The sequence below is a fragment of the Plecotus auritus genome, assembly GCF_963455305.1.
Source record: "Plecotus auritus genome assembly, chromosome: 7".
NCBI lineage: Eukaryota > Metazoa > Chordata > Mammalia > Chiroptera > Vespertilionidae > Plecotus > Plecotus auritus.
This window is the reverse complement of record NC_137774.1, coordinates 82,088,568-82,106,791: the sequence shown is the minus strand read 5'-3', so window position 1 is coordinate 82,106,791 and position 18,224 is coordinate 82,088,568. Positions and strand designations below refer to the sequence as shown.

Genomic DNA, 18,224 nt, shown 5'->3' with positions numbered 1-18,224 from the left:
ATCGAGTGGGTTCAGATATTGCTATTCTGGTTCATTCAATATGAAGTTCCCTGTTAGCTTTTCACCTGATAATTTTAATAACTATTAATGATCAATTGCTAGATTCATTATTTCATTAAGAGTTGCAAGATGATAATATTATAGTTTGTTCCTCCTTCATTTATTACCCCAAATGCTTTTATTTAAAATGTAAAATTTGCCCTAGCTGGTTGCTCAGTGGTTAGAGCATCAGCCCTCAGAACAAAGTATCATGGGTTCTAGGGCACGTACCTCAGTTGCAGGTCAGGGTGCGTGCAGGAGGCAACCAATTGATGTGTCTTCCTCACATGGATGTTTATCTCTCCCCCTCTTCCCTCCCTTCCATTCTTTCTAAAAATATATGGAAAAATATTTCTGGATGAGAATTTATATATATATATATATACACACACACACACACACACACACACACACACACACTGAGTGGCCAGATTATTATGATCTCTGAACGGATAATAATCTGGCCACTCAGTGTATATCTTATATAATAAAAGGCTAATATGCAAATTGTCCCCTTGACCAGGAGTTCGACCAGCAGGCAGGCCGGCCAACCGCCCATGTCCCCTCCCCCTGGCCAGGCTGGCTGGACCCCACCCATTCATGAATTCATGCACCGGGCCTCTAATATCCTATCTAATAAAGAGGGAATATGCTAATTAACCATCACTCCGTCACAAAGATGGCTGCACCCACAGCTGAGGCCAAGTTCCCATAAGGAGCCTTAACAAGCAATCAGCAGGTACCTGAAGCTACACCCTCCCCAGCCCCTGTGGGGCTTGACAGGGGACCTCAGGCTGGCAGGGCTTGACAGGGGATTTCAGGCCGTGACCCCCAACCATCAGGGCTTGATGAGGACCTCAAGGTGCACTTCCTGTCCTGGTGCTGGGCTAGGGGACCTCAGGCTGCTCCCCCAGCCCCAGTGCCAGGCCGGTGGACCTCAGGCCACGCCCCCCACCTGGTGGGGCTTGACGGGGGACCTCAGGCCACGCCCCCCACCCAGCAGGGCTTGATGGGGGACCTCAAGGTGCGCTTCCCGTCCTGGTGCTGGGCTAGGGGACCACAGGCTGCTTCCCCGGCCTGAGCGCCAGGCCGGTGGACCTCAGGCCACGTCCCCCACCAGGTGGGGCTTGACAGGGGATCTCAGGCTGCAGCCCCCGCCCCAGCACCGAACCAGGGGACCTGAGGCTGTGTCCCCCTGCCTGGCGGGGCATGACAGGGGACCTCAAGGTGCACCCCCAGTGCTGGGTTGGGGGAACTCAGGCCATGGCCCCTGCCCAGGGGGGACCTGAGGCTGCACCCCCTGCCAATGGGCCTTGACAGGGGACCTGAGGCTGTTCCCCCCTCCTGGTGCCGGGCCGGGGGACCTGAGGCTGCAACCCCCCACCTGGCGGGGCTTGACGGGGGACCTCAGGCCATGCCCCCCATCCAGCGGGGCTTGACAGGGGATCTCAGGCCATGTCCCACACCTGGTGAGGCTTGACGGGGGACCTCAAGGCATGCCCTCCCACCCCGGTCTGGGCTGGGGGACCTCAGGCCACACCCCCCGTCCTGGCGCTAGGCCAGGGGACCTGAGGCTACGTCCCCTGCCCGGCAGGGCTTGACAAGGGTGGGACTGGCCAGGTCTGGATCTAGCCCAATGGGGGCGGGGCCAGCTGGGTCTGGGTCTCACACGATTTTGAGGCACATGTGGGTGGGTGGGACTCTGGTGCGCCCCAGACTCTGACAGGAGGAAGGTTTTCATATACATTTTACTAATTTTCTTTCAATTCTGACACTTCTATTATAAAGAAAGGGCAAATAGCAATATTAAATTATTTCCTCTAATTAATCCCCTTTTAATGTGCACGAATTTCGTGCACCGGGCCACAAGTGTGTGTGTGTGTGTGTGTGTGTGTGTGTGTGTGTGTGTGTGTGTGATTTATTCGGTTATCTGAAGATATAGTTCATCTAGAAAAAGCAGAATAAATTCTTTAATCTCTATCCCCAACACACCTTTTAAAAAACAGTTTCAGAATAATTGGTTTTCATGCTAGCACCTTCCAAAGGTGACTATGCATAGATTTTTAAATATACATATATATACATTTATACATTACAGTTGCTTTTTAAAAAAATGTGTTTTTAAAATCTTTATTGTTTAAAGTATTATATATGTCCCGCTTTTTCCCCCATTGACCCCTTCTAGCTTTCCCCGTCCACCTCCCCCATCCGCCTTCACCACCCTATTGTCTGTGTCCATGGGTTATGCATATATGTAATATTTCTCTTTTCCGTGTCCAGCGTGGCTAGAGAGTGGGTCCAGTTCCTGAGTAGAGGAGCTGGGGATTGAGAAATAAAAGAAAGAAAGAGACAAGACACAAAATGGAAGGAAAAAGCTGGGATAGGGTGGGACTGCTGTCCTCTTCTGAGGGAGAAACAGTGACCCAGAGCCAATACAGCATGTTTATTTTATACCCCAAATACCAGGGGGTTTCACCAAAACTTAAGATAAAAGGAGCTTGTGTGGGCCTGAGTCGTATTCATTCCTTCAATCCTGGTGCTAGACTGGATTTACATATCAAAGCCCACTCTCCAACACCTGGGCAAAGATAAGAGTCAGTGCTGACAAGCATCTGCCTTTTTGGTAAGATGTGTATCCAAGACATGGCTTTGCCTGTCGCCTTGGGTTCAGCTGACAATTTAAAGAAATGCCCATGTGCCTTTCCAGGGGCCCCTCTACACATATATGCATACAAGTTCTTTGGTTGATCTCTTCCCACCCACCCCTGATTTTTAGAGAGAGAGGAAGGAGAAGTATAGAGAGATAGAAACATTGCTGAGAGAGTAACATCATCCATCAGCTGCCTCCTGCATGCTCCTTAGGGGATAGAGCCTGAAACCCTGGCATGTGCCCTAACCAGGAATCGAACCAGCGACCTCTTGGTTCCGAAGGCAAAGCTCAACTGCTAACCCATACCAGCCAGGTGCTATTCTTTTTTACGCTCTAATTATCTTGCTATGACCAGTGGGAACCATTCTGAGTTGCCTTTTGAATCTTCTGATACAATTCCAGTAGTCTTTAATAGCTTCTTTGACTTCTGGTATGCTTAACAAGATATTTCAGGCTCTTGTTATACATTTTCTACCTTATATTTGGAGTCAACCATTTCTCTAAGGGGTTTGTTCCTTTTGATAGGAAATGGTATTTAGAAACCATAGTCTGGGTTCTCAGGGTGTTGATTGATACTGGTTTCTTTGTTGTGTTATAGCCTTTTTTACTGAAAAGAACTAGCAAGGTAGTCTTTCTTCCTTTCTTGAAAAAAGATAAGTTTATACTGATATTTCAAATTCCAGTTAGACTCCACAACTTATCTATTTAAAATTTTGTTTTTTCTTTTCCTTGTTGAAAATTCGGTTTATAATGATATTAAATTAATTATTTACTTGGTTTATGCTACTACATACTATAATAGTTTCAGAATAACTATCAGTAGCATTACTAATAATATACTTATTGAAAAATAATTTTACATTTTTGTAGCGATTTTTGTCCCTCGAGTATATCTAACTAGAGCTGAACAATCAAATTACCTTATTTTAAAGTCATTTGAAGTAATTAATTTTTTGTGTGGTTAAGCTACCAACTCAATAATCATTTAGGTTTGCTTTATATTTGCTTTTATGGATTGCCTTTCTAAAAATTTAATTTTGTCTTATAATTATGTAAAACATTTATATGGTTCCACAATCAAATCTACCAAGCTTGTCTCTCTGCGCCTTCTCCAGCTTGTTTCTCTCTCCCTTGTAGTGACCAGTTTTATTAGTTTTTAGTATATCTTTCCATTCTTATAAATATGTAAACAACTACATATATATACCCCCACCTTTTGTTAGGTAAATGGTAATGAGCACATACTTTTCTCTACCTTCTTTTCCTCATTTGCCAAATAGCTTGGAAGTCACTCTTATTCTGCTTCTTGTTTAAGTGTGATTCTTTACACTGCAAATGGCTTAGTGTTCTTTAGCCTCCTTAATAAAACACACTAACCTGCTAACCTGGGTTTAATTCTAATTTAAATGATCAACCTTGTAGCAGAACTCATGAATATTATAAAGTCAGATGCTTGTGAAAGATCGATTCGTGACCCAGTGCTCTAGTTCAGATATATCATTCTTCTTTTACCTTTCTTATGTCTTTCTCTGTCCTGTCAGTATAAAGGTATAAAGCTCACTGACACACAGAATGCTTTTTGTAATATCTACAGATAAATGTGAAATACAGGAGAGAATGCTTATATTTACTAAGCAGATTCTTCATTCTAGGCACTGAGCTAGATGCTTCAGGTCGTTTTTTAAAAAACAACAACTGTGTAATAACTCATTGTAACCCTTGGTGATATTCCTGATTTATATATGAGGAAGTTGAGTCACAGAAAAGCCAAATAATTTAGCTGAAGTTACACAGAATTCTAACTTTGGATCCATAGCCCAGTGTATTAAGTTACCTGTTAGAAGCATGGCACATTTACACCTATGAGTGTGCATGTTTGAGAGAGATACTCTCTCATTTTAATAAATTATCTTTTCTTAAAAAAAAAAAAATACAAACAAACTGTTAAAGAAGCCCTAAGTTGAAAACTGAATTTCAACCTTGTTTCTTTGGGGAAAGGATTTAGATGTCTAGTTCCACAGATTATCAGTGGAAAACTATTAGTTTTAACAATTTTAAAATACACAAAAGTGACCCTATGATGTATAAGCCAATATAAAAATTATTGAAGTGCCATCCCTTTAGAATCCAGTGTTGGTCTTTGATGAGTTGATTGGTTGCTTTTAAGTAGAAGTTCCATAGCCCGTCTGGAGGAAAATGACTTGATGGTGAAAGGAAGGGGAAATATTGAGACTATTCAGCCTGGAATAGTAGCTGGAGGCAAGGGGCAGTAGGAAGATGGTAAGATTATGAAATGCTGTTATGAGAAGAATAATGGTTCTTTATCCTCACAGGGGACTGAGGAAGAACCCTGAGGGGAATAAGGTAGCATTATTAGTCCTATTTCACTGATTAAAAAAGAAAAAAAAAAAGAAAAACTCAGAGGGGAAGTGGTTTGCTCCAGATCATAGAGCTGGTGACACAGCTCTTTTCTGCTGATGGGCTACCTTCCCCTCCTCTTTGCTGATTTTGCCTAGGTCTGATTATCTTTGAAGGGCTGTGTTAATTTCAGACTGGAAAGGTGGTACAGAGAGACCTTTAAAATCGGTTTTAAATGATTAAGAAATAATAATCACAGCCCTTTGCTCAGTCTTCCCTCTTATTCAGCTCCTTTCCACCTTAACATCAGAACAACTAAAGAAAGGATCACTCTAGTCTAAACGAGTATTTTAAGAAATTCAAATAAATATTCAACATAAAACTAGAATCTGATTAATGTAGAATTTTAAAGTACCAGGCAAATTGGTTTTACCATGGAATGTTCCTAAGACATAAAGCCAGGGAGCTTTCTTAAGTCAAGATGTAGAAACAACTCTTAACAAATATTCCTTCTAAATATTGTTCCATCTGCCTGACTGGTGTCAGGGAAAGCTGAACTGGTCTAACCTGTCTCCTTCTTTTGACTTCTTTTGGGCCAATAGGTCAGGACACCATTGCTTTCTTTCAAAGAAAATATGTCATCAGGATTCCTGAGAATAATATAAAAAGAAAAGCAGACAACTTGAATAAACAAAATGTGATGTAGAACACCCATTTTCAAACGGTGTGCTGTAAAACATGCAATACCTGACTAATCAGGAGCACTTACCTCTTTTCCCTTGGATTGTCAAATAAAAAAATGACAAGCCAACACAACAATAGCCGCCTGATGTGAATGAATCAAAATTATACCTATTTTTTGTCAGATTGGCAAAATATACATATATACTGCTGTGCTGCAGAATTTTAGTAATTAGTTTGTGTGCCATAAGATGAAAAAGATTGAAAATCACTATTACAGAATATTATTCAACTTAAAAAAGGAAGGAAATTTTGATATGCTACTACAACATGTAGAATCTTGAGGACATTATGCTAAGTGAAATAAGCCAGTCACAAAAAGACAAATACTGTATGATTCCATTGTTATGAGGTAACTAGAATAGTCAAATTCACAGAGACAGAAAGTGGAATGGTATTTGCTATGAGCTGGGGGAGAGAGGGATGGGAGTTAAGTATTTAATGGGTAGAGAGTTTCTGTTTTGCAAGATGAAGAGTTCTATAGATTGGTCACATAACAATGCACCTGAATTTTGTATTTCCCTATAATGAAAAATTTTTGAAAATATGCAGGCAATCTGGAATGCAATTTTTTTATGGTAAACTTTTACTTGAAGCCTTTCTCATGATAATTGGGGATGGGGAGGATGCTGACCTAAAATACTTTTAAAATTTCAGCAGAAAATTATGAATTACCAAGAAAAATAGTTGGTGAATTTATAACTTTCAGTTACTACTTATCTATTTTACACTTTATTAAATTGCTGTTGTAGATATAAAAATTCTTAAGATAAAATATGAAAGATAGGTAAATTGATTGTAAATGCTGTGAGATCCGGCCTTTTTTTTCTTACTTGTTGTATGGGCTATAGCATGTCTGGCAACCAGACCAACTGATTCTTAGATGTAGGTCTGTCTGCTTTAAGAGAATGAAGTGTCACCTCTACAGAAATGGACAAAAGCACAGCTGTGAAAGCAGAACAGTTGTAGTGATTAAAAATTACGTATTTTTTAAAAGAGCTCAATCTCTAAGATTTCTATAGTTGATTTTTAAAAATCTGTAATTATCACATTAAAATTTCGAAAATTTTAGTAATGACTTAGCTTTCTTTAAATTTAAAAACATAGGATTTAGTTCCCATCTCCAAGAAAATTCATTATTTCCATTTAGAAGTTTCTGTTTGCAGTAATTTAGAATTTGGCACTGAAAACCCACATTAAAGCAGTATGTCATCTCAAGATTTTATTTTAAAGAATTGAAAGCTCAGTTTAATATCCCCTTATATTTAATCTGACTTTTGATATTTTGGAAGGCTTTCATGTTTCATAAAAGCAGTAGTATTTGAAATAAATGTTTTCTTTCCATATCTTCATGTTATTTATTTGAATAACCATAATTAAAAGTAATTATCATCTGTGTATTTAATAATGTATTATATTATTCATACTTATCTTCATGTAATAGTATAATTTTTTAAATGGGACTGCCGATTGAAATTGCCCTCAACACACTTAGATGATTAAGGAAGTGAAATGCTATCTTTTCCATATCTATTAACCAAAAACAAAACAAATTTTAGTTGCCCAGATCATGTGCAGTTAGAATTATTCCTGTATTATTTGTAGTATTTTAGCTGAAATAAAGTGTGAAATAATGTAAATCCTGTATTTTCATTTCCAGGTGTAGAAATCCTTAACATTTTTCTGGCAGTTCTTTTTTGACACTTTATGCCCTGCTAGTACATTATAAGCTGGCAGAAGCCACGGCATGTTTATATTTACTTGGGGGAGGTCAGGTATAAGGATGAATGGCTACTATGGCCCAATATGAGCTTTGTCATTGTGCTGATAGGTGGTTCCATGTTTAAATTCTGTCTGCAGATTTTAGGTGCTTCTTTTTGTTCATTCAAGAATCTCTGAAGCAAAAATTTCATTTCATTCAACTGCATTGCTGGGAAAGCAGAAGCCAAATACTTAACTACATGGGACCATTCTAGAGGTTCCCCCTTTTATGCCCTCTTTCCAAATCAAAAGAACTAAAATATGCTGTGTATTTTCAGGTCTCTATCCCCCAAGTAGAACTAATTATAGAATCTAAGTAATGGCTAAATCAGGCGTCCTCAAACTACGGCCCGTGGGCCACATGCGGCCCGCTGAGGACATTTATCCGGCCCGCCAGGTGCCGCTGCCTGTCCTGCTTAGCACGACTCATCCCGGGCCCGCAGTGCACATAGGAATTTGTTCATAGTTTTTTTTTTAAACTATAGTCCGGCCCTCCAACGGTCTGAGGGACAGTGAACTGGCCCCCTGTTTAAAAAGTTTGAGGACCCCTGGGCTAAATTGATGTTAACTGTACAGTTCTTTATACTTTTCTGTATATTTGAAGTTCTCATAATAAAATGTTGGGGGAAAATGGAACTGTGTCTTCTAGTAACCTTGTATATATTTCCAACAGATTAGGGCATTTGGGGTGGTCTGGACATCCATGAGTTAATAAATAGCTATCCAGTTAATTACTTACCCTCCCAGCCATCACGACCATGCTGTACCAACTATTTTTGCTGCTTATGTCTTCGTTCTACTCCTTCTCTCTTCCTCTCCTCCTTTTCTGATGCTTTTCAAAGATTTGGACCACTGCCTCTGACATGGACTCCCCTCTCTACCCCCTTTGCCTACCATAGAACAGTGAGGAAGCAGAGAAGGCACTTGCATTTGTTAAATGTTTACCATGTGCCAGGTACTGTAACCTTTGCTGTTTTGTATAGTTTTCTTATTTGATCCTCACAATAACCTATTTTATAATTGAGGAGACTGAGACTCACAGAAGGAACCTGCCCTGGGTCACAACACCAATATATGACAGAACCCAGATTCAAGCCCTCATCTCTCTCATCTGAAATCCCATTCATGCTCTTTCCAGAATGTCCACTCCCTCAGATATCCACTTGTGATCCTTCCCCACCACCAGGAATGCCTTCTGATGCCTTCTATGCCACCTAGAATCCTTGGGAATTCTTTGCCTTGGTAACTCTTAGTAGGAAGTGGAAAAAAAAAAGTTGGGAATGGTTGTTTACTTATATTAGCATTCCAGTACTTAACAAATGATGCCTTGTGGTCACTCAGAAAAAGATGCAAATGAATGAATGATCAAGAGAACCTATAATACACCCAGAATATACCTTCCTTTCCAGTTTCTTATTGGAGAATACTATTCAGACTGCTTTTTGCTATTTATGCCAGTTTTAATTGCTTTGCTGAAGGTAAGGCAGAAAGAAGTGACATTCTTTTTATAATTACACCAGTATCCACCCTATTTTATTGTCTTACCTGCTGTTTAGACTGAAAGAACTGTAAATATTTCTCTCTTTCTGCATCTAGCAGATGAGAGTGGTCTGATTCCTGAGTAGGGGCTGCTGGGGATTGAGAAAATGAAAGAAAGAGACAGACACAGAGATAGAAGGAAAAAGCTGGGCCAGGTGGGACAGCTGTCCTCTGATGGAGAGACAGAGACCCAGAGCCAATACAGCGTGTTTATTTCATACAGCAAAAACCAGGAAGTTTTACTAAAGCCCAAGACAAAGGAGATTATGTGCATTCTTGTGGCTTCTTTGTAATCATCACTTCTGGGTGGGCCTGGATAATCGTCTTTGTTCCTGGTGCTCCGCTGGATTTAGATAATAAAACCCACGCCCTGGTGCCTGAGCTGAAGGTCAGGCTGACAACACACTTGCCTCTGGCAAGGTGTGTTTTCAGGATGTGGCTCAGCCAACGCCACTGGATTCAGCTGACAATAATTAAAGAAATGCTCATGTGCCTTCCCAGGTGCTCTCTACAAAGAACCATATGAAGGTGGGAATAGATCAACTGTGGGGCCTTGGAGTATCTCAGTCTGAAGACTGTTCATGCATACCTTACCACATTTTTTTAAGGGAAAATAACATAAAAGCAAATCAATCTCATATAATGCTACAGAAATCAGTATAAAGAACTGGAGAATTCTTGGGAATGACCATGAGGTACATTAATTTATCATCTTAAATTAATGAATCTTAAATGTTGGAGGGGATTAGTTTCTAGTTTGCTATAGTCACAAATTATTCCCAGAAGGCACTTCATAAATTAAACCAAGATGTAAGAAGCATGTCATTTCTTGGTAAGAGAACATCTGGTGGTAGGTGGTCCTCTGTTCTGAAGAAGCTGAAATGACATTCTCTATTTCATGAGGTAGAACCTTGTTCTCTTCTCCTGGTAAAGCCATCATAACTCTTTTGATTCAACAAGTTGAATTAGTGCTAATGATGTCATCTCATCATCAATTTGACTAAATATATGATTTAGGATGTTTAAATTAATGACTATAATGAAACCATTAGAATTTAGAGTAGTATTTTCTATATGGTCGATAGCTTTCTTTTGATCCTCTTCTTTCATCCCCAGTTTCTTTCTCTCTATTAGCTAAGATCATTTGTCTACAATGGGCATCATATAAAAGTGAGTGCCCAGGCAGAGAGGAAGGGTTGGCACCTTCCATGAGTATGAAAACCTCACCTACCTCCTTCCTTTGACATCATTTGTAAAACAGTACTTCATTTCCAAATTTGAGCCTGATCAGTTATTATGAGTTTTTTTTCCTTCTCAGGTTGGATTTAATGGGTTTATAAGAAAAATAGAAACAACCAAAAATGGCAATTTCTGAAGAGATTGAAAGCATGTAGGATTAAGATACTAATACCATAAATTTTGTTTTTGTTTAGATAACTAAGTGTCATTTCTACTTGCAAATGCTAATAATTGTGAAATACCGTAATATCACACTAATTCAGATGAATGGAAGTGAAAGCTAAAGACATTTTTTTGTTGTTAATCCTTACCCAAGGATATTTTTCCATTTATTAATTTTTTTTAGGGAGAGTGTAAGAGAGAGAGAAACAACGATGTGAGAGAAATACATTGATTGGTTGCATCCTGCATGCACCCCGACAAGGGCCCAGGCTAAGGAGGAGCCTGCACCAAGGTACATGCCCTTGACCAGAATCAAACCCAGGACGCTTTGGTCTGCAGGCTAACGTTCTATCCACTGAACCAAACCAGTTAGTTAGGGCGGCTAAATACATTTTTGAAGAAATGTAAATATATTCTTTTAAAGAATGGGTAGCATCTGTAATTGTGTGAGCAAAAGTATTACTTGATAAAGCCATATATTTGCTGGAAAGGACTTGGAGGTGATCCAGTCCACTCTTTGTGCTTACAAAGGAGAACTGGAGGGTCTGAGAAGCTGTGTCTTATTCAAGGTCACAAAGCCAGTTAGTAGCAGAACTGAATATAACCATTTAACATAACCAGACAAGTAATGATTTATTGGTATGGTAGCTATTCATATGTTAAGTGGATCTTTGTGAAGTTCTTGACGTTTTTAAAATATTTCAATGAAATGTATGAATAACTAGAGGCCTGGCGCACAAAATTTGTGCACGGGTGAGATCCCTAGCCCTGGCCGGCTATTAGGGCTGATTGGGGCGATGGTCACCGGGCTGGGCACCGAAGGAACGGATGCCAGATGCTTCCATTGTTGGCGCCCTGCTACCGCGTGGTTCCCCACCTTCCCCCTCCTTCTTTCCTTGCCGCCACGCTGCCCTACGGTGGGTGGATGGCAGGCCAATCGGGGCCTGCTGGCTAGGGGGAGAGATAGAAAGTTGGCTGCCGCCCCCAAAGAAGGAGCTGTCCTTCAGTCCCCCTGGGAAAGGGGCCGCATCCGCTGCCACCCACCACCGGTTCCCCGTCCCAGCCCAGGGTCAAAGGCCCCAGCAGGGTCGGGAGAGGAGGTAGCAGTCGCCGGGTGAGGCATGGAAGGAACGGACGCTGGATGCTGACACCGCCATCGTTGGCACCCTGCCACCATGCAGTTCCCCGCCTCCCTCCCTCCTCCTTCCCTTGCCACCACGGCGGGCCTATTAGGGCCTGCCGACTACAGGGGAGGGACAGGGCATGGGAGGTTGGCCGCTGGCCCCGAGGAGGGAGCTGGCCCTCAGCCCCCCTGGGAAAGGGGCTGTATCCACTGCCACCCACCCCCGGCTCTCCTGTCCTATCCCGGGGGCCAGTGGGGCGGGACCGTGGGAGATTGGCCAGCTCAGGGAGGTTGGCTGTGGGAGCGCACTGACCACCAGGGCGCAGCTCCTGTGTTGAGCATCTGCCCCCCTGGTGGTCAGTGTGTGTCATAGCGACCGGTCATTCCGGTCGCTTAGGCTTTTATATCTATCTATCTATCTATCTATCTATCTATCTATCTATCTATCTATCTATCTATCTATTTAAAAGCCTAAGCGACTGTCGCAACTGAATGGACGACCGAACAGGCTGCGTGGGGTGACCAGGCTGGCAGGGGGTTAGTGAGGGGCGACCAAATGACCGAGCAGCAGGCTGCGTGGGGCGACCCGGCCAGCAGGGGGTTAGTGAGGGGCGACCAAATGACTGAGCAGCAGGCTGTGTGGGGCGACCAGGCCGGCAGCGGGGGTAGTGAAGGGCAATCAGGCCGGCAGGCAGAGGCAGTTAGGGGTGATCAGGCTGGCAGGGGAGGGGGCAGTTAGGGACGATCAGGCAGGCAGGCAGGTGAGTGGTTAGGAGCCAGCAGTCCAGCATTGTGAGAGGGATGTCCGACTGCCGGTTTAGGCCTGATCCCCGGGATTGGGCCTAAACCGGCAGTCGGACATCCCCTAAGGGGTCCCGGATTGGAGAGGTTGAAGGCTGGGCTGAGGGGACTCTCCCCCATCCCTGTGCACAAATTTGGTGCACCGGACCTCATATATATATATATATATATATATATATATATATATATATATATATAGTTTTTAAGAGCCAAATAATACAAAAAAGTGTATAATAAAAAGCAGCAGTCCCACCTGGCCAGTGTGGTTCAGTGGTTGATCATCTACTGGGAGGTCACAGTTCATTTCCTGGTCAGGGCATATGCTTGGGTTGCAGGCTCGAGCCCCAGTCTAGGGTGTGCAGGAGGCAGCCAATCAATGATTCTCTTTCTCATCATTGATATTTCTATCTCTCTCTTGCACCCCCTTCCTCTCTGAAATCAATTTTAAAAATCCTACATAATAAAAGGTTAATATGCAAATAGACTGAATGGCGGAACAACTGAACATACACTGACCACCTGGGGGGTGTGCAGAACATGGCGGGCGTTGGCTGCGGTGGGATGGTGGAGCAGGCGAGCAGGGGTGCCAGACCCAGGTGGGGCACTGGTCACTGTCATTGGGGCGAGCCTCTGGGGGTTACTGAAAATTATTTGCTCCTGGGTACCATGGTCCCACCTGGCACTCGTACCTGCTGCTGGCGCTGGAGCCACCACTTGCACCTGCTGCTGGTGCCTGGCACCAGTGCCGATCACTTGGCACCATCAGCAGGTGTGAGCAGCGACTGCTGGCCCTGATTGCTCCTGAGGGCTTCTCCACCTCCCCTTGCTCCTGAGGGGGCGATAGGGGAACCAGCTGCCATTTGCATTTGCTGCTGGTACCAGCCCCAATCGCTCCACGCTGTCAGCGGGTGCGAGCAGGGCCGGCACCATCAGTGTGTGGGAGCAGCAGCAGCAGGAGCGGGGCTGCTGGCAGACAGGGGACCAGGGGCTGTGGTGTGAGGGGCCAGGTGGGGTCGTGGAGGATGGGCCGAGACCCGCCCCTGTGCCTACCGCAGCCTCGTGGCCCACAGTACCTTTCAAGGTGCACAAATTCATGCACTGGGCTCCTAATATATATATATATATATATATATATATATATATATATATATATATATATAGCAGTAATCCCCTTCTACTCGCACCCTGTCCTCAGAGGCAATCACTTTCAACTTTCCTTTTATATTTACCTGTTTTTCCAAGTAGTAACATACTTATTGCTACTTCTTGATTTTTTTATTTATCTTTTGACTTGCAAATATGGCAGGTTGCCCAGTCATTTTTATGGCCCTATAATATGTGCAGAGCAAGGACTGCCTGAAGCTTTAAAAATGTCCCTCAGTTCCCTACATTGTTTCTGTTTCCTCGGAATTTTTCCTGTCTGTATATTGGTCTGTTTTGAATTTTGTCTCTTATATTGAAGGCTTTCTTCAAATATTTGACTATTTTTGGATATCTATTATTTAAGAATGAATTAAAAAGGGATGAAAAGCTCTGGGTGTGGAGGCAGATCTTATTGATGGTTTATCTCTGTAGAGTGATGAGGTGAAAAGCTGACTTTATAATTATATCTTTTCTCTGAGGCTAATCTTTTCTTTATGAATTGTGGTTTTGTGATCTACATAAAAATGATTGCCTAAACTAGGGTCACAAAGATTTTTTTCTCATTTTTTTTCTATGGTTTATAGTTTTTATTTTGTTTAGATATATGATCTATTTTGAATTGATTTTTATATACAGTGTGAAGCATGGGAACAAGTTCATTTTTTGCACATAGATGTATATTTGTTGAGCACCATTATTTGAAAAAACTTTTTTCTCTACTGAGTTACCTTGACTCCTTTGTCAAAAACCAGTTCGGGATGTGAGTGTGTGTGTATAAAATTTTTGGACTATTCTGTTCCATTAATCTATATGTGTGTCCTTTCACCAGTATCACACTATCTACATTATTGTATTTATAAGTAGAGGCCCAGTGCATGGATTCATGCACTGGTGGGGTCCCTCAGCCTGGCCTGCGCCCTCTTGTAATCTGGGACCCCTTGGGGGATGTTGGACTGCAGGGATCGGGCCAAAACTGGCAGTCCGACATCCCCCAAAGGATGTAGTAGTGTACGAAGCAGCAGGGTGCCATGCTGCTCCTGCTCATCCCAGCCCGCTGTGCCTGCCACTGTCGCTGCTGCTCGCATCACAGGGGAAGTGTCTGTGGGAGATGCTCGTGCTACCACAGCTGCGCTTGCCAGCTGTCAGCTCGGCATCTAACTGCCCATCTCTCATCTGAGCAGTGCTCCCTCCTGCATTGAATGTCTGCCCCCTGGTGGTCAGTGTGCATCATAGCTACCAGCCAGTCGTCCGGTTGCTTAGGCTTTTATATATATAGACTAGAGGCTCGGCCTGGTGCACGAAATTTGTGCATGGGGGAGAGGGGGTCCCCTTAGCACAGCCTGCACCCTCTCCAATCCGAGACCCCTTGGGAGATGTCTGACTGCCAGTTTAGGCCGATCCCTAGGACGTCCGGCAGTCGGACATCCCTTTCACAATCTGGGACTGCTGGTTCCTAACTGCTCACCTGCCTGCCTGCCTGATCACCCCTAATGGCCTCTGCCTGCCTGATAACCCCTAACTACCCCCCCTGCCAGCCTGATCACCCCTAACTGCTCCTCCTTCTGGCCTGGTCGCCTGTAACTGCCCCCGCTGCTGAACTGGTCACCCCAACTGCCCCCCCTGCTGGCCTGGTCGATAGGAAATTTTTCAATCTTGTTTTTATTTTTTTTAAAAATGTATTTTATTGATTTTTTACAGAGAGGAAGGGAGAGGGATAGAGAGTTAGAAACATTGATCAACTGCCTCCTGCACACCCCCTACTGGGGATGTGCCCGCAACCAAGATACATGCCCTTGACCAGAATCGAACCTGGGACCTTTCAGTCCACAGGCCGACGCTCTATCCACTGAGCCAAACCGGCCAGGGCCTGTTCTTATGTTTTTAAAAAATGTTTATTCCTTCATTTTTCCTCAGAAAGTTTAGAGTCAGTTTGCTGATTTCTGCAAAAAGCTAGGACTTTGATTAGAATTGTGTTGAATCTATAGATCATTTCAGGAAGAATTAACCTCTTAAGTATCTTGTGTTTTCCAGTCCATGAACATATCTTTTTACTTATTTAGGTTTTCTTTGATTTCTCTCATCAGTGTGTTATAGTTTTAAGCATACAAATTTTACATAAGCTTTATTAGAGTTATCTTAAAGTATTTTGCTTTTGGATGCTATTGTAAGTTATATTTTTTAATTAAATTTTCAGTTATTCATTGTTAATATAAAAAATACAATTGATTTGTATATTGTGACCTTGTATCATTGGACTGTACTATAAATTCTCTTATTAGTTCTAATAACATTTTGTAGACTATTTGGTATTTTTTTATTAGACAATCATATCTTCAAATAAAGGTAATTGTATTCCTTCCTGTCTAAAGGACCCTATGAATTTTATTTCTTTCTCTTATTGCATTGGTTACAGCCTCTAGAACAGGGTTGAATACAAGTAGTGAGAGCCAACATCTGTGTCTTATTCATGATTTTAGGGAAAAAGCATTCAACATTAATATGATATTAGCTGTAAGGATTCAGGTGTTTTAAGAGATTGACTTTCTGATTTGCAATTGATGGAGATAGGCCTGATTGCTGCTGGTGCTTTGGGTACTGATTGGCTGAAGGAAACTGGAGGCCTCACTTCTCAGTATATGGGGGATGCTGCTTTCCCCACTAGTTCTTATTTCGCCCAGTCACTCCCAATCTCTACTACTGGAGCAGGTGCCTCTGTGAGAGGACCACCTTCTCCACACTAAACTTCCTGCTCAGCTCTGCTGGTCTGGAGGAATGCCAGTGCCCTGGTTTCCTAGGGATGGTGTGGGGATCCTAGTCCAGCCTTCTCCCTGTCCACATAGTGTCAGTCCTTATTATCTGCTTGCTTCAGGAATCTGTTGCTTGTTATTTGCTGAGACTTTGCTGGGCTCTATTGGGTGAATCAGCCTTTTACACAGCACTTAGATTTCCATTTCCTCCTCTATGCAAAGTTCTTTGTCATGCTTCTCCCTACTTGCCATCTCCAAAATGAGCTAACATCCCATTCTCTGGTGTGCCTTTGTGAAGATATTTATATCTCTCTACAGATAAATAATGTGTTCAGTTGGTTATGTTTAATTTACTGGAAAAATTTTTAAAGCAATTTATTTTCTGAAGTGGTTGGATTTTGGTATGGGAGGAGCTGGTCATTTTTCCTCCTGTAATTTTGATTACATTACTGGTTTCCTTAGCAAATCCTTTCATCAGAATCAAGGGTAAATTTTGGTGCAAAGTAAAATTCGTCCTAGCTTCTGAAATTTTCAGGTATTCTGTATTCAGCTCCAATTAATTGTATGTTGAGTATAAGTTCTTTATTTAGGAATTGGTGTTAATTTCTGGAATCAATGAAAATGTCCTTGGGTGAGGATTACAAAAGTGAATTACAGTGAGTTACCATTAGGGGATTGTTTAATATATTTAAAACGAGTTCTTGTAAAATATGTCTAATCGAATGCCATTGATTCTTTGTAACCCAAAACCAATTTTTCTCTCACTTAGGCCAATCTCATATTTGCAAATCAACTTCATACCTAGTACTGACAAATACATATATAAAATCCTCCTCCCCTCAACTACTCCCATTCCACAAAAGATGTTCTTTATTACTGAGTAGCTATCAAACATACATAGCTTATTTAATGTTTATTTTGCTCTTCGAAATCAAATTTTGTATTAGAAATAAGAGTCACAGTTATCAGCAATTTCCAAGGCATAGTCTATCCAGTATCCTTGCCTCATTCACCCAGATCAGGCCCCAAAATACAGAAGCAGTTACGCTCATGGAATTTGAGTTCAGCATGAGAGTTTGTGAAGACAGAGGTAATGCATTTTCTAGCGCCCACTTCCTCAGATTTTTCCAGTTCATTCTGCTGTGTGAGTCAGTTTGCACAGTGGAACATTCCCTCTTTCCCTTAGTTACCTTTGGTAGGGAATATGGTGTTATCCAGACAGACTGGGGAAGTTGACTGTACTATACTAAAATGTAAATCTTGTTAATAAATATAATTCAGGAGGAAGTAAGCAAGTTGGTGTTTGTCACTTGGCCTACTGCATTGTGGGGAAAGCATCCACTGATCTGATCCATTCAACACACCCTGATTGCAGAGGACTTGCTCTGTAAGGCCATGGGCCAGGTGCTGAGGATCCTGTGGTCAGCAAGGTGTATGAGATCCTGCTCTCAGAACTTACATTCTAGTGACATAGAGAGAGAATTAGCAAAGAAAACAGCACAGGCAGAGATGAGTTTTAGGAGTGAAACAAAAGGCAGAGGGTTCTACAGGGAGAGGGGCTGCTTGGGCTCAGGGGTCAGGGAAACTCTTTCTGAGGGGGTCCCTTTCTGCAAAGATGGGGGTGGAAGGGAGGCTATGCAAAGAGCACTGGACTTGGAGGACAACCTCAGATCTACTTACCCAGCTAGGGGAAGTCATTTGATGAGCTTTTTTGTATGCAAAATGGGAATGAAAACACATGTTCAGCTTCAGATGGATATATACAAGTCTCAAAGGAGAGAATTTTTAAACTGGGCAGCCCTTTATAATGAAAGGTGGCTAGTATTTTATCCAGTGGCATGACCTTCCCAGCCAACTAAAGGACTTAACTCTATCTTTAAAACTTACTATGTAGCAATAGGAGTAAAGACAGTATGGTGCC

At 42.4% G+C, this 18,224-nt stretch overlaps 1 protein-coding gene across 3 annotated transcripts in view; it reads left to right on the top strand.

The window, feature by feature from the left end:
- Positions 1–18,224, top strand: part of PARN (poly(A)-specific ribonuclease) — a 176,704-nt gene that overhangs the window by 140,949 nt on the left and 17,531 nt on the right. The window lies entirely within an intron of this gene.